This window comes from Pelobates fuscus, chromosome 6 (genome assembly GCF_036172605.1).
Source record: "Pelobates fuscus isolate aPelFus1 chromosome 6, aPelFus1.pri, whole genome shotgun sequence".
NCBI lineage: Eukaryota > Metazoa > Chordata > Amphibia > Anura > Pelobatidae > Pelobates > Pelobates fuscus.
This window is the reverse complement of record NC_086322.1, coordinates 53,618,621-53,635,038: the sequence shown is the minus strand read 5'-3', so window position 1 is coordinate 53,635,038 and position 16,418 is coordinate 53,618,621. Positions and strand designations below refer to the sequence as shown.

General features: G+C 41.1%; 1 protein-coding gene across 2 annotated transcripts in view; it reads right to left on the bottom strand.

Moving 5' to 3' along the window:
* The window catches only part of RGS12 (regulator of G protein signaling 12), a 173,523-nt gene extending 164,471 nt beyond the window's left edge, over positions 1-9,052 (bottom strand). For both annotated transcript variants that reach the window (XM_063457724.1, XM_063457725.1), the window contains exon 1: positions 8,921-9,052. The gene's annotated coding sequence lies outside the window, so the exon portion shown is untranslated. The remainder of the gene's footprint in view (positions 1-8,920) is intronic.
* Positions 9,053-16,418: the final 7,366 nt, after the last annotated feature.

Genomic DNA, 16,418 nt, shown 5'->3' with positions numbered 1-16,418 from the left:
GCAGCATAAAAATATAGCAGTTAGCTATATAAAGTGCAAGTCAGCTAGTAAACAGCCACAGGTCATAAATTTACAGGCAGATTATTAATATTATATATAATTATTATTTATATAGCGAAAACATATTCTGCAGCCCTTTACAACTATAGAAAGGAGATATTTGAGAGGTAAAGAAGGTCCGCTTTAACAGGCTTACAATCTATGAGGATTTGGGATAGATAGATAGATATATAAATATATATATATTTTGTTTGTTTGTTTTGTTTGTTTATTTCTTTTTAAATAAAATCTAACTGGGAGGATTTTAAGATAAACTGTGTTTTTCATGGACATGGTAGGTACACAGCATCCTTCAACATTCAAAGAACTTTGTCCTTTTTCCCACACAGTGAAATCCAGAGAGCAACTCTGCAAATAATGGCCTCGATTTTAATCATTTTTACAACTTATTCTTCTTTTTATTATTATATAAATTATTCAATACGGTTAGAAAAACTTTCTAAATGATTTATCTACAAAAAAAAAACATCCAACAGACTGTCGTAGGCAGTGCATATGATGCCCTAACCCGGTCATGTAGCAGGAGATCTTTAGCAGGAGATTAAAACTTCTAAAGCAAGTTAACATCTGATTGCATATGAAACCAATTTCTTTCACGCAGATCTTGTAAGTCACAGCCAAGGGAGGGGCTTCACGGACACAAACAAAAGTTATTGCAGAGGCAGAGATTTGAGCAGTGAGACTGCAGGTGCATGATCTATACACCAAAACTTCACTAGTTAAGCTAAAGTTGTTTTGGTGACTACAGTGTCCCCTTAACCTACAAAAGTATTTTAAAATATGTATTCAAGTCTAAACAGGCAATGTGGAGGAAGCAAAGGGGCTAGCTTGGATTACAAAAGAAATGCTCTAACATTTTGAAGAAATAAATTAAGAGCATTCCTTTTAAAGAGGAATTACCGCTACCAGAGATCTGGAAGACATCTGGGCGTGTATGTGTGCATGTGCGTTTGGATAACTGTGTCGCAGTGTCGTGTGAATGCATGTGCCATGTGTGCAGCACTGCTATAGTTTACTTATTTACAAAGTACCCAGACCTTGGCCAGCAAAGTATGCAAATAAAAATATATAAATAAAAGGTGTTTGGTTTTTTTCAAAACAAGTTTTAACACAACCAATAACTAACTTTTAGTTAGCTATTTGTTTGTGGTAAACGTGAGGTAGCTACAGCTCCACTTTAACATTTAGATTATTGTCCTTCCCTTTGGCAATGTGAAAACATTTAACTCACTGTTAATTTAGCACTGTCCCGGTCATACTGTGGCAGTCTCTTCACAAACTATGATGTCATTAGTGATGATCTACGTTTAATCCAATGCTTTTCATAGAAACTGCACAAGTGCTGCAATTCTCTATGATATTAATTATCAGCATCATCATGTTGGGCGTTATGATGCCGATTGTTAAAGGACCACTATAGGCACCCAGACCACTTCAGCTTAATGAAGTGGTCTGGGTGCCAGGTCCATCTAGGTCTAGGATTAACCCTTCCTGCTGTAAACATAGCAGTTTCAGAGAAACTGCTATGCTTACATTAGGGTAAATCCAGCCTCTAGTGGCTGTCTCATTGACAGCCGTTAGAGGCGTTTCCGCGCTTCTCACTGTAATTTTCACAGCGGCTCGTGCCGCGCATGCGCATTCAGACGATGATGGGGAAAGGAGGCGGAGAATCCCCACCGCCGAGGGAGCCCAGCGGTGGAGAAAAGGTATGTGTTTAACCCCTTCCTCACCCTAGAGCCTGGCAGGAGGGGGACCCTAAGGGTGGGGGGGACCTAGAGACCCTATAGTGCCAGGAAAACGAGTATGTTTTCTATAGTGGTCCTTTAACACTTTCAATTTATTTATTTTGGTGGATGTCTGATTATTTGATTGATTGCCTGATTGACAGGCATTAGAGGCACAGAGACTGACAAATGTAAACACTGCTCTTTCCCCGAAACAGAAATGCTTGCATTTGTCAGACTGCACGGACAGGGTCTATGCACCAAAACTACTACATTATGATGTCCATTTAATCAAGCATATGATGCCCTAACCCAGTCATGTATAAAAAGCCTTAATGTCCATATTATTCCTATTATTATTATAACAGCTTTAATTACTTCACATGGAAATACACTGTGAACACAATCCTGGGAGGTAAATAAATAATGATGTCAGCATGTGATTATCTGTCACTTGATCTTCACTTGTGCGGCCTGAGATAAGCTGCAGGTAAAAGTGCAATTTAACGGATAAACCTGTTATTTCAAATCCAGGCGGGAAAGCGTTATCTGCATTTAAAAACAAAGTATTGACTAATGGCTTCACACTACCGACCCTGGCCTGGATGTCTAGGAAATTTAGGCCTAAACATAAGGATACCCTTCCCACAACACAGCTTACGCTACAAACTTGGGACAAATTCGGGGATGCACACCTCCTGAAAGGGGGCATCTCCCTAGCAATGCCTTTGGCATCGGTGTCTTTAGCAATACCAGGCTTCAACATCAGGCTGTGGCACAGCCACAATATCACACATCTTTTTCACATATATCAGGGCCCCACACTGAAACCATTTGCGGAACTTCAAAAACAATATACACTACCAGACACAGCACAATTTTCGCACAGACAGCTTTTGTCATGGTTTAGGACCCAAACAATATGCTCGTACAACAGTGTAAATGGTCTACAGCTGACGGAGGTAGAAAAAATATGTCTTAAACTGAGACCACGGAGAAAACTGATTTCCACGGTCTATGCCATGCTTAGCGCCAACGAAGGTCCTCATGTCCCCACGTTTATAAAAGCTTGGAACCGAGAACTCAGAGTCCACATCACTGAGGGCCAATGGGGCCAAATACTCCGGGCACATAAGAACCTTTCCCTGTGCACTTCCCATATGGAAATAATGCGCAAAATTCTGTACAGGTGGTACATGGTACCAGTAAGGCTTAACAAAGGTAACCCCACCATACCGGACTCATGTTGGCGCTGCATGGGAGACAAAGGAACCATGCTCCACATATGGTGGTCTTGCCCAATAATGCAGCAATATTGGACAGACGTAATCCATGTAATACAGGCTTGCACAGGAGTCCTCCTCCAGCGAACCCCAGAAGTTTTTCTGTTGCAACTATTTCCAAATGGCCTCACAAAAGCCCACCAATATCTTATTTATCAAATCATAGTTGCAGCCCTCCAAACGATTAGCAGACACTGGCGGGATCCATGCCCACCAAAAATAGCCAAATGCATTGCTGCGATAGAACTCTCAAAACTATACGAAAAAATGGCAAGGAGAACCGCACAACCGAAGCCAGCCATAACTATAGCTTGGGAACTATGGGAGAAATACCTCGCCACCTCACAGGGCTGAAACCCTGAGCTAGCAATATGCAAATCCACCCATCAATACGAGACAAAAACGCAACTCCATCAGCTGTGACCATAAGTACGTAGCTCTAGCCACATAGCAACCAGATGAATGTAATTACTGAGAGTAACATAAGGTAACCACGCAACCTACACTAAATGTGATTCTACATTTTGCAATGACAACTACGCAACAAATGTCAAGTTTCTGGTGAACACAACTTTACCCCTAAACTCTCCTTTCCCCCCCCTCCCCTCTCTCCTACCTTCCCTTCATTAACACGTTATTGTTAACAAAAGTTAAAGTATCAACTTGTTCGAAAAGCACAAAATATATTGTAAGAATTGCGCAACAACTGAACAAAATTGTCATTACGTGAATTGATGCCTTGTTGTACTAAACACTGCAATGCATGTTGATATTATAAAATGCAAATTAAAAAAAAAAAAAAAAAAAAAAAAAACAAAGTATTGACAGCCCTGACTACTGATTGCTACAAATGGACTGAGCTTGAAAAATGAGGAAGGAACCTAAAGCAGCCCACTAGTTCACTGTGTGGGTTTTGTTCTATAAAAAAAATGGACATCAGCACTTTAATATCTCCTTTATCAAGTTCCATGAGCAAATTCCAAATGTTCTAACAATATGCTATTAACATATAGCACCTAATTTCACAGTTCTAGTTTGTTTGGCTCCTGGATAAAGATATGATTAATTCATACCAAATAAGTCAAATATGTATTGGTCTGAGTATTCTAACAATTTATTATCATTGCACATTAAGCCATGATACAAGGAGGTCTCATGTCTACGTACACAGTTGCTTATAACTAAAGATTTCCTAAAAGTACTACAGTTATAGATCTGCCCATTCCCTCTCCCTCTGAGAATCAGAAGCTGTGCTAACTCCTCGGCATGTATAAATGTTAGTATGCTGTTGGAACAATTTTCAACTCCCCACATGTCAGAGATGCTCAGAGGGAGCTGAAGGCTTGTGCATGCGTGGTTGGCCACTTTCCCCAAAAATATGTCACTGGATCTGTCAATAAACCTACAACCGCAGTCCATCTCCTATGATCGGACAAATGAAATGGAGGCTGGAATACACGTCCAGCAGTGGTTTATTGGGGGGGCTAGAATAAGTGTCTTCTGTTTGGAACAGTGTCTTCCTGGTCTAAGTAGAGCTCACTCCTGGATTAGCAGTACGTACAAGAACCTTAAAATGAAATCTTATAATTTGTGGCATTTATGTAGCGCCAACATATTGACAATGACACTGACATTTCATTTTATGCTTTTGTTAGTCTTCTATGTATTATTTATATAATGCATTGGAAAAACAGGGGGTAGCTTCCAGTATGTTGTGTCCCTTTAACCCCTTAAGGACCAAGCTTCTAGAATAAAAGGGAATCATGACATGTCACACATGTCATGTGTCCTTAAGGGGTTAAAACAATGTTGCACACCATTATATATAAGTAGTATAAGAAAAGCAGACAAAACTACTTTTGTTTTCAATGTATTTTTGTTCGTTTATAAAGGCAGTAACAACACTATAAGAGAATGTGAACAATCAGTATTTTTATTTCGTTTTTCTTCTTCGTAAAATGTACCGCTCCTCCTCCAGGCCTGTTTGATTTTATTAGTAAGGATTTGTCTATTCTTTGTGCTGGTAAAATCCTCATTAAAGATATAAAGAGGTACCGTATATTGGATTTCAGCCCTCCAGCTGTCTACTACAATTCCCATAATATTCTGTCTGCCATCGCCTGTAAGAGAATTATACCTGTGGGTGGCTGCAGGTTAATGTCACTGGTACAGACTAAAGCATATATCTACTTGACGTTTGCATCCCACTATGTTCTATGGGCTGCATGGTGCCTCGGTGTGCTTCGTCTAAATAGAATATTGCCTCATCACAATGTATACCTAGCACCTATCATAGATCAGGAGGGGCAGACAAGATTTGGGATCGTCTTGGATTATTTCTCTTACCTAGGACGAGAGAGAACTAAAATAGCTAATTTGAGCAATCAAGGTATATTTGTGCAAGTGGTTCAAGAAGGCTGACACAACCCCTCATCCCAATTTTGAAAAGGCAATACATGTGCCAATTTTGCAAGTGCCATATTTATAGTTTGTGCTAAAGGCATGGAAGTACTAGTCTAAATTTCCTTCTACAAATAAAACACCATTGCATTTACTAACAATATAATGCAATTATACTGTGTAAAAAAGAGACGTAGCCTTGGTTGGGGGCTAGTACAAATGCATGTCCTGTTTACGCATGAAGCTCACATATTGTGTGTAGACAGTCATACTCATGTGAGCATGAGGTATATGAAATGACAGATCGAAACTCCTGTGAGATGTGATTACGAGATTATATAATCCTGCAAAGTTCATCAGTAGGACCTGTGCAGTATAACAGTGCATTCACACGTGAGAGTGCCTACGAGACAGAGACTGTCTCTTGTGACTGCATTGCCACTAGTGGTTAGAGTGCCTCTTTAAGAATCCCAAAGATAGAGCCTTTAATTATTAAGAAGAAGTTTGGTGGTCATCTGCAATTTTACACACAAAAAAGAATAGCATTTTTTCTAGCATAATATCATGTTATGGAATAAAAAAAAAAAGCACAGGATATTTGAAAAGCACATCTGGAATCCATCCCAGACTGTGATCTTGAAAGACCCACATGTCCTGTAGACAGTCATTCCACGCTGAATGGTAGGAACCCTCCATAAAATTATAAACTTCAGCATTCTATATAATTTGCTGCAGACACATCAAACCATATCGCCAGCTGAAAATAGCAGGGTTATTTTGCATTGGGGAGGCTGATGAGAATAGGGATGCAAAGTCAGCTGAAAGTCCATGTTACCAGCGTGTGTTTTAAGGTGTACAGATACATTAAGATCTATTACGCCCTCAAAGTCTGCAGATGTCCAGTGATTGCTGAGGGGAGCACTGTGCCAGACGCAAGTTGAAGGCAAATGATTTTGATTAGCCCCTTAAGGACACATGACATGTGTGACATGTCATGATTCCATTTTATTCCAGAAGTTTGGTCCTTAAGGGGTTAAAGGTGCAATTTTAGGAAATCCCATACAGATCAGTGATTATAAACCTTTGGAATACCATCCTTTTGAGGACTATGCTTCAGTTGCTTGTGAGAAATGTAGTCCACGAAGGGTTTTAGAATGTGAAAGGGTAGCACAGTGTGATACGGATTTAGAAAGAAAAAAAAAACATTTTAATTTGAGCAGTAAACTTCCATCATTTACTTCTATCTTAGGGAACACTAATGGTCCTTGGATTAAAAAACAAAAAGTGTAAAATGCATTGTAGTCTATAGTACCGTGCCATTAAGATATATTCTAAATAAAGATAAAATGTGCACGGCTTGCATTCGAGATAATATAATCAGTACTGCGTAAGGCATTCGAGGAATGACGCAGACACTGCATGTAAGACCTTGACTATGCTGGTTACTCCGAGTACTTTCAAATGTACCTGTCTTGGTACAAAACTTTAGTTAAAATGGAAGACCACAAAATATAATCTATACATTATGTTACCAGAATTGCTAGTAAATCTATATTTACGTAAAGGAACAGTATAGTGTTAGAAATACAAACCTGTATTCCTAACACTAAAATCCTCCCCTTCCCATGTGCAATAATCAAAACATTAAAAAGTTTTACTTACCTTTTTCCAGCTCACCTCTCTGCCACCTGCAAAGTCATTGAGCAGGCATGACCTGTTCCAGCAATGGTCCAATCAATGCACCTCATAGGTCCTGAGGTGCATGGATTCAATGCTTTTCTATAAGCTTCTGTGACATGTGACTGAGGCCCTAGTGGTTGTCAAGATGACAGCCACTATAGGTGGAATTAGCCCAACAATGTAAAAACTGCAGTGTCTGAAAAAGCACAATGTTTTACATTGCAGAGTTAAAAGGACAGGGCCCCTGATTGAGATGAAGTAATCTTGGTGACTGCAGTATGCCAGTAAGACGAAATGCAAAGTTCCGATCGCTGATCTGTCAAACTATTCTGGACATGGCAGTTCTCCAGTTATCCATCATAGCAGCTACAGTGTTATAATAGGTCACTGGTAAACTCATCCCGCACTTGCTAGACAAGTTTTGGAATAAAGTTACCGATGTCACGCCACTCTAACATGCACTGACACAGATGCCATCATGGCAGCATCTTGGGTTAGGTGAGGACGTCATCATGGCACCATCTTGGGTTAGGTGAGGACGCCATCATGGCACCTTCTTGGGTTAGGTGAGGACGCCATCATGGCACCTTCTTGGGTTAGGTGAGGACGCCATCATGGCACCATCTTGGGTTAGGTGAGGACGCCATCATGGCACCATCTTGGGTTAGGTGAGGACGCCATCATGGCACCATCTTGGGTTAGGTGAGCCCTGTTTGTTGAAGCTTTCCTAAGAAGGGCCAATGTATGTGGAAAGGAGATAGCACAGACTAGCTGCGCTCTGACACGACAGTACTGGCAGCTCATCACTAGAGGCAAATATAAACATAACAGTACTAAAGTAATCAACATATTTATAATTAAATTATACATGTATTGCTTTAGGACGTGATACACATTAACATTACAAGTTCACAATTTAAAAAACAACACAAATTTATTTTAGTACCGTTAAACATATATTTATTCTGTAAATCAGTTTTACACAAGAGATTCATATAATTTCCATCTAACAAAGTTACAGACAGTTTCGCTGGAATGACCACTAAATCTCACTACGGAGGTGGCCATATTGGAATTGTCAGTGACAATAAATTTTTTTTAAAAAGACACCAGTGCTAATGTTACAGTGTTGTCCTGACTGTATTTCTAAGACCATCATTAGATTGTAAGCTCCACAGCGGGATAAGGACCTTTAATAGACGCAGATCAATTGATGTCTGGATACCTAATTCACTTACTTTACATCCTATTTTCTGCAATGCTGTGTGTACACCATTGAGTACACCTGTTTGCGCCATAGAAATAAACATAAATACACGTACACATACATTAAATACAATATGAGCAAATATTGACAGCCTTTTTATACATTATATTTATCCCACAGATATTTTTTTTATATTACTATGGACATATTGCTAAACAACGATTAATGGACCAAGCAGAAACTCCAAGAGTGCAAATTGTGAGCTAAAAACAGACCTCTCTCTACAAACGGGCATCCACTACTGGCTGCTATGGAAACACATCTAACACTGCTGAAGGGTCCCATAAACATCAAAAACACAATAGCTACAAGGGACCAACCAAGAGACTGTACAGCGTGTATCCAAGAGAGCTAAGAAAGAAGCTGGGCCAGGCCCCATGACATACAGTATACTCAGTCCAGGGGGGTTCAGACACAATAGATCCTCACAGGATCTTGTTACCCAGCAAGCACACATACACTAACTCAGTAAAATGACTTTATTCTCATCATCAGCCAAGACTCACCAGCACAGATCACAGATCCATTAACCAGTTCCTGCCCAGGGCACCAAAGCTGAGGATAAATGGCATTTGAAAAGTTATCTCTCTCCCTCCCAACGTTTAACTTTCTTCCCAGTTGACAATAGGATCCTCCTCCTGCTGCTGCTACCTCCTTTCTTCTGCAAGGGCTACAGCCTATCCCATTCCAGGTCCGCCCTGCATTGCCTGCCTACCCATCTCCATGGAGCTGCTTGTGTTGTGAGGAGTGGGGAAAGCTTATTGGAGCACAAGCAGGGGGCAAGGAGTGAAAGAAGCCCTCCTCCCCTGTGCATGCATGCAGTGTCACTCAGGTGCACAGTAAATGCATGTTCTAGGAAATCAGGGCAGGAATACCAATCCTTTAGCACAGCAGCTATTCTGGAATACGTTACTCATCATGCTCAGCCAGCCAATCCTGGTCTTTATGCATTCAGGGTCCATTCAGGTGTAGGGTGCAGCTATGTGTGTCTTGAATAACCTCTGAAACCCTATAGGAAGATGACTACTGAGCATCGTGGGAAACGTAGCCCGGGGACAGCTGGAGTGCCACAGGTTTGCCATCACTGCTCAGTTTTACAACATGAAGGTACATTGGGACTTGTGTATAAAGAGAATTGTGTAGCGTGGACATTCCATAGTGACGGGTTCCACGTTGTAACAAACGTTCTGCCAAAACTGCACTATGTATGTGACACGATGTAGCAAATACACCAGTGCCATGTTTGCCTATAGCGAAGAGCTTGCAATCTAATCCTCACTGCCTCCACAGAAATATCAAGGGGGTGGGGGGTGTTTAGCATTTGGGACAGGGTTACATGTTTATTTCCCACCTGGTTTCTGGCAAGTAAGAAAGTGCAGAATGTTTAGCATATTCTTCTGAAGTGAGGTCTTGCAATATTTAAAGAGAATTTTTTATTTCTCTATCTGAGAAATAATGAATACCTGCAGCTCCAGCCTGTATTTTACACTGGCTGGTGGGTCATTTATTTAACGCAGTCGCTTGTCATTGTCAGTCTCTGGCAGTGTCTAGAAGCTAAGCAGTGGTGACAATGGAGTTCCCTCCCCAGCTATTGTTTCCTTTATTGTGACCATCTCTGGGGATAACAACTGCCATATGCAAATGAGAGACTCTGGGTTCGATCAGTCAGTTACATTGTATCAGGATTCCATTGTGACCCTTGCTGTCTCTGCCAAGTGCAACTGTTAGCCTTGCTCGGGGTCACGTGACTGGCTGATTTGAGCTGCCTCTGCTAGGGGGCGGTGACTGGGACAAACTTGTTCAAACGGCCAAATCCGTTTAGCTGTTAGAGAAGGTGGCATGGCCTGAGGTTAACCCCTTAGCTGCTGGTCTGGAGCCGCTAAATAAAACCTAGGCTACCGTGCCACACATGCTCCAATGCATGATTTCTGTATGTTAAATAGGTTTTGCATAATTACATAGTCAGGTTAGGAAAGTCCATAGTTGCTGATTAGTGACACTTTTGTAAATTGGTAAAAAAAAAATAAAAAAAAATAAACTCACTCTTCTGTACTTCAGAGGCAATGGATTTGTAGTATTACAACATTCTGGCTATAATTAGCTAAGTGTTTTAATTATGCATGCTTTGCATATTATAGACAGCATTGCATAATATAGCATTAGTGTTAGGGTGACCATATGCTTATTAAAGGATGTGTCAGCACTGATTATAACTGCCCTACTGTATATATATTTGATATATTTACAAACCCAGTGAAAGATGACATTTGACATAATGAATTAGAAAAAAAAAAAAAAAATACCTCCTTCTCTACTTTTGTATTTAAACTCGTCTGTTTTTCCAGGTCATCTATTCCTGCCTTGCCAGTTCTCCACAATTCCCAGTACTAATGATAAAGCTCATGATAATTAAATAATTAATTGATCCTACCAAATCCGCCTACTCATTGCTAGCACAGTGTAAATTTTGCCCAATAGATTGTGATATCATGTATCTTACTGCTCAGCTTATGGCGAAACATCAGATTTTAGTGACAGGCTGATTGAGGGATTGATGGATCTGGAGCTGAAACGTGTAATGTGCATAGTGAGAGAAGCTGACTTTATCATAGCTCTCACATGTCCCTGTTCAGAAGCGACTCATTTGGGCACAGATCCCTCTATCCCTCTTTTCTATCCTAACGTCCCTCTTTTCTAGCAGCTCTAAATTGTTGGTATGTCTGTAACAGTGTATAACAGAGGTCCACAGCAATAATACTGACAATGCTGCAAGGTATTCTTTACATGTCCATGATCATAGCAGTCATGGACCTATAACATACTTACAGCTGGTACGCACAACCTCTGGAGCTTGCTTCCTGTGTGACTGCAATATTATATATCTTACTTTGAGACTGGACAAACATGAAACCCAGCCTCAATCCACAGTACAGGCTGTATACTAGGAAGCCATTAACCCCTTAAGGACCAAACATCTGGAATAAAAGGGAATCATGACCTGTCACACATGTCACGTGTCCTTAAGGGGTTAAAGGTACACTATAGTCACCTGAACAACTTCAGCTTAATGAGGTTGTTCAGGTGAGAACTATAGCTCCCTGAGAAAATACAGTGTTTACATTGAAAGCTAGGAACACCTCCAGTTGCAGTCACTCAGAGTGAACCAGAGGGACTTCTGAGTTGATGGAGGCATAATATGCCTCCATCCACTCAGATCTGCTGTGCACGAGCATCCTGTGATTCAGTATCTCCTCACCCTGCATGCAGACACTGAACTTTCCTCATAGAGACTCATTGATTCAATTCATCTCTATGAGGAGATGCTGATTGACCAGGACTGTGTTTGAATCATGCTGGCTCTGCCCCTGATCTGCCTCCTTGTCAGTCTCAGCCAATCCTATAGGTAAGCACTATGCTTGGATCAGGCTATCACATGTCAGCAGACTGCTTGTTTTTCCTGAGTCTAACAGCATGCAGATTTACAGCTTGAATACAGTAAGATTTTTACTATATTTATGGAGGCATGAGAGGCCCAGGGGGGGGCTAGATTGTCGTGTTAACACTATAGGGCCAGGAATACATGTAGTTGCACTGGTGACTATAGTGTCCTTTTAAAGCAGCACATGTCACTCCCCTCACAAAATGAGTATTTCAGAAAGATGAAATGTTTATGAAATACTCATACTGACTGTGTTGGGATTTCACTGAAACCCAGTCAAAAGATACACTGAGACAAAGTAGGGACTCATTTTTCTCTAGGCCTGACACTTCTAGACACTGGGCGAAGTGTGAATCTCCCAGCCGTCAGCAGTGACGGCTGCAGAGATATTTGCTGTATCTATAGAGGATCCCGCACCCTCCATAGACCTCAATGTTGTACTCTCGCACAGCAGTGGCGTTTCCTCCCTGCTCTAGAATGAAACCAGCCAGAAGAAGATGGTGATGCATGCGAGGGACAGGCTCAGGTAAGTGTATCTTACCCCCCCTGGACACCTGATCACCAGTGGCGAGGTCACTGTTGGAGGTCTTTGTTGTAAATTATGAAAAGTTCCCAGACGGTGACAGTGCCGCTTTAATTAATAAAAAAGACAGATTGGCACAGTGGAGCTCCAATGTAGCGGTAGCAACATATTTCATAATAATTGAATGAAAGTAAAAAATTAAAATCTATATTGTGGCTGTTTTGGGTCTATTTCAAAGTATGGGCTCAGTCCTGCCTTCAATAGCCTAAAGGGTTCCTTCGGGCAACATGACCACTTCAGTGTTTTGACATGTTGCCTGCAGTCTGTACGCACAGCATTTTGCTGTGAAATGTTGCACGTACTGAGTTAAACCCCTTTTCTGCTGGAAGTGTAACTCCGTCTCTATCCCGGGCAGCGTCATTGAGCATCATCACCCAGCCAGGAATAAGACTTCCAAGCTGGCCAATGTCGATCCTGTACAAATTTAGAAGTACAGACACTCATTCATTGGCTGAGAACAGTCACCTGACGCTCTCAGACAATGAATAAGTGGGAGGATCGACATCCGAGTTCTGTAACTCTGCTGGAAGCTGGATGTCGACCCTGCTACACAGGACTCCAAGCAACTGGCAGAACCAGATAAGAGGGTAAACTGTTGTAAAAAAGGTTTGCCCCATTACCAGAGAACAGCCCCTGCGTACTTCCATCATCTTAACCACTATAGCGGGCTGCAGTGGTTATGGTGGATGGAGTAGCCCTTTAATCTAGCCACGCTACTCGGATTATCCAAGCCATAATTGGGGCAGCTATTGGATGTGACAAAAAAAGACATCATCACAAAATTGCATACTTGAAAAACGCTTATTTTCTTTTAATGATTAAGACGTGCCACAGCTATGAGATACACCCTGCTCTGCGGTGACTTAGTCATTTCTCTGGTATACGAAAATTGTAGCATTCAAACTTCAAATTGATTTTTCCAAGATTATTTTCCATATTATCTACCACTGTGCTGCATACCACAGCTACCCTTTAAAGTATTCTCTTGGTCCCAAATAAACAATAATAAGGATTCTGAAGGCAATCAAGCAAGCTGGCTAATACTATAATGCGATCAAAGAGAATGACATGGGATTTGTACAACAGTCAACAGTATGCGCAGCAATGTATCATGCAACTGGAGTCAACAAGCACCTAGCCACATTCCACATGCTTCAAAGTTCTAATTATCAGAGGGTAGTACTCACAGGTAATTAAAATGTAAATTGTGTTTTCGTCAGTAGGCTATAGCAAATATACATCCAAACAAAGCCGTCACAAGAACCAGTGCTAGTTTCACTTGTGCAGAGCTATAGACATCTTTAAAAATGAGTTGTATTATACCGGAAACACCTAAACGCCTGAGTATTAAACCTGTTTGTTTATTCCAGGGGTAGACAACCTTCAGCACTCCTGATAATGATGAACCACATCTCCCATAATACTCTTACAGCTATAATACTGGTATAGCATCAGGAGAGATGTAGTCTACAACATCTGGAGTGCCACATGTTACCTACCCCTGGTTTATTCTATTCCCATTGTCCATCCTCATTGTGAGTTCAGAGGTGCTTTCTTACTACAGCTGCAATTTGTCCCTTTCCCTCCCATTAACATGTATGCACGGGCTATATTCCTTACTGTGCCCCATTATTATTATTAGTAGTAGTATTATTTATATAGCACCAGCTTATTCCGCAGCGAATTTACAATAAAAGGGGAATTTACCAAATGAGACAATAACAAAATGTTACAAGAACAATAGGTAGTTGAGGACCCTGCTCAAACGAGCTTACAGCCTAGAGGAGGTGGGGCATAAAAACACAATAGTAAGGGTATTGAGGGAGACAGCAAATAGACGAGGTGGGAAAGTAACAGAACTGGAGGTGAGAGTGGAGTGTGGCTCTTTAGGAGAGAGTGAGAGGAAGGCTGGAGAGATAGAAGTTACTCTTGGAGGCCATAAGCAATCCTGAAAAGATGGGTTTTGAGGGACTTCTTAAAGAATTGAAGACTAAGGGAAAGTCTGACAGGGGTAGACAGGCTGCTCCAAAGGAAATGAGCAGCCTATGAGAAGTCTTGCGGCGTGATTTTGCAGTAAGGGTGCGAGCAGCAGACAGCAGAAGTTTGCCAGTAAAGCGGAGAGACAGAGAGGGGGCATACCTATGAATCAGTGACTAAATGTAAGAAGGGCTAGAGTTGGTTAGAGCTTTATAGGTAAGGGTTAGTATTTTAAATTGACACCTGAAGGGTACAGGAAGCCAGTGTAAGAATCGACAGAGGGGCGAGGTATGGGAGGAGCGACAGGAGAGAAAGATCAGCCTGGCAGCAGCATTCATCACAGATTTTAGGGGGGCAGTACGGCTTCTGGGGAGACCAATTAGGAGAGAATTACAGTAATCCATGCAAGAGATTACTAGAGCATGAACAAGCTCCTTGGTAGCATCTTGCGTAAGAAAGGGGCGTATGCAGGCAATGTTTTTAAGTTGGAATCGACAGGTTTTAGCAGCAAACTGGACATGAGGCGCAAAGGTGAGGCCAGGATCAAAAGTGACACCAAGACAGCGAGTTTGAAAGGATGGGGTGAGGCAGGTACCATCTCCATCTCCAGTCTTTACCCGGTGGAGAAACTACTTTGTGTTCCAGGATTCTGGTCTATGCATCTTTATAGCCCCAGGTTTCAAATAAATGGTACTCATTTTTTAATTGTGAAAAGCCTGGATTTCAACAGAAAATGTGTAATAACTTTAAATGTACCATTGCAAATGATTTTTGGGTAGGTTTCTTTTAAATATTACTTTTACGTTAACCTTTTTTAAAGTTTCTTTTCCTGGAACAAGACTGAAAGAAGAAGCAGAACGATTGGAAAACAATGTGCTGTAGGAGTTAAAGGCTCCTTTTTTTAACTCGGTCGTTTGTTAGCTGGTATCTTGGGAGACGGGTTGAGAATAGAAGGAATCTGTCTGTGGTTTTCTCATAGGGCTGTGTGAGGACACAAGTTTCTGTTTGTATTTTCTGCTTTGATGCTAAATAACAAACAAACATTACAGACTGCCGTAGAAAAGCATGCATCTGCTCCCTGCTGACTATCAAAAGGAATCTATTAGCATTCCTGCTGGTACTGGAGTTAGATCTGGGGAACTTGTACAAAGGTGTGATAAACACAAGACCTTCTAAGCCTTCTGCCATTTTCAAAGCCTGCATATTGAAGTGTTATATACCACGGTAAATGCACTTCAAATGTACACTGCCCATGCTTTCTAGGTCTGCATAAAGTCTGAAAAATAAAACTAAAAATATAAAATCCATATCCAGTATTTTTACACCTATCCTGGCTGGAACTCCTCGTCCCTGTCATCTATCTGCATTTGTCAGCATGTAGATTGCATAGAGAGAGGAGAAGGATCATAAATAATTGGGATCATATATAAATTAATTCTGGGGCAAAGTTTTAAAAGGGGGGTAGTAACTATGAATACCAATGTAATGTTCCTGATAATTGTTCCACTTTTAGAACTTTGCCGCAGAATTGCTCTTTATACATAAACCCCCATGTTTCCGTTTCTCCTCCAGTGGAGTATGTTCTCTGGCTGTGACTGGACTGAACTTGATTGGGTTGGCAACTCAGAGCTGGGGCAAAGATTTTTGCCACCCTAGGCAAAAAAAAAAAAATGTTTGCACTCCATATGCTCTGTCCATGGTGTGACATAGAAACATAGAAACATAGAATGTGATGGCAGATAAGAACCATTCGGCCCATCTAGTCTGCTCAATTTTCTAAATACTTTCATTAGTCCCTGGCCTTATCTTATAGTTAGGATAGCCTTATGCCTATCCCACGCATGCTTAAACTCCCTCACTGTGTTAACCTCTACCACTTCAGCTGGAAGGCTATTCCATGCATCCACTACCCTCTCAGTAAAGTAATACTTCTGGATATTATTTTTAAACCTTTGTCCCTCTAATTTAAGACTATGTCCTCTTGTTGTGGTAGTTTTTCTTCTTT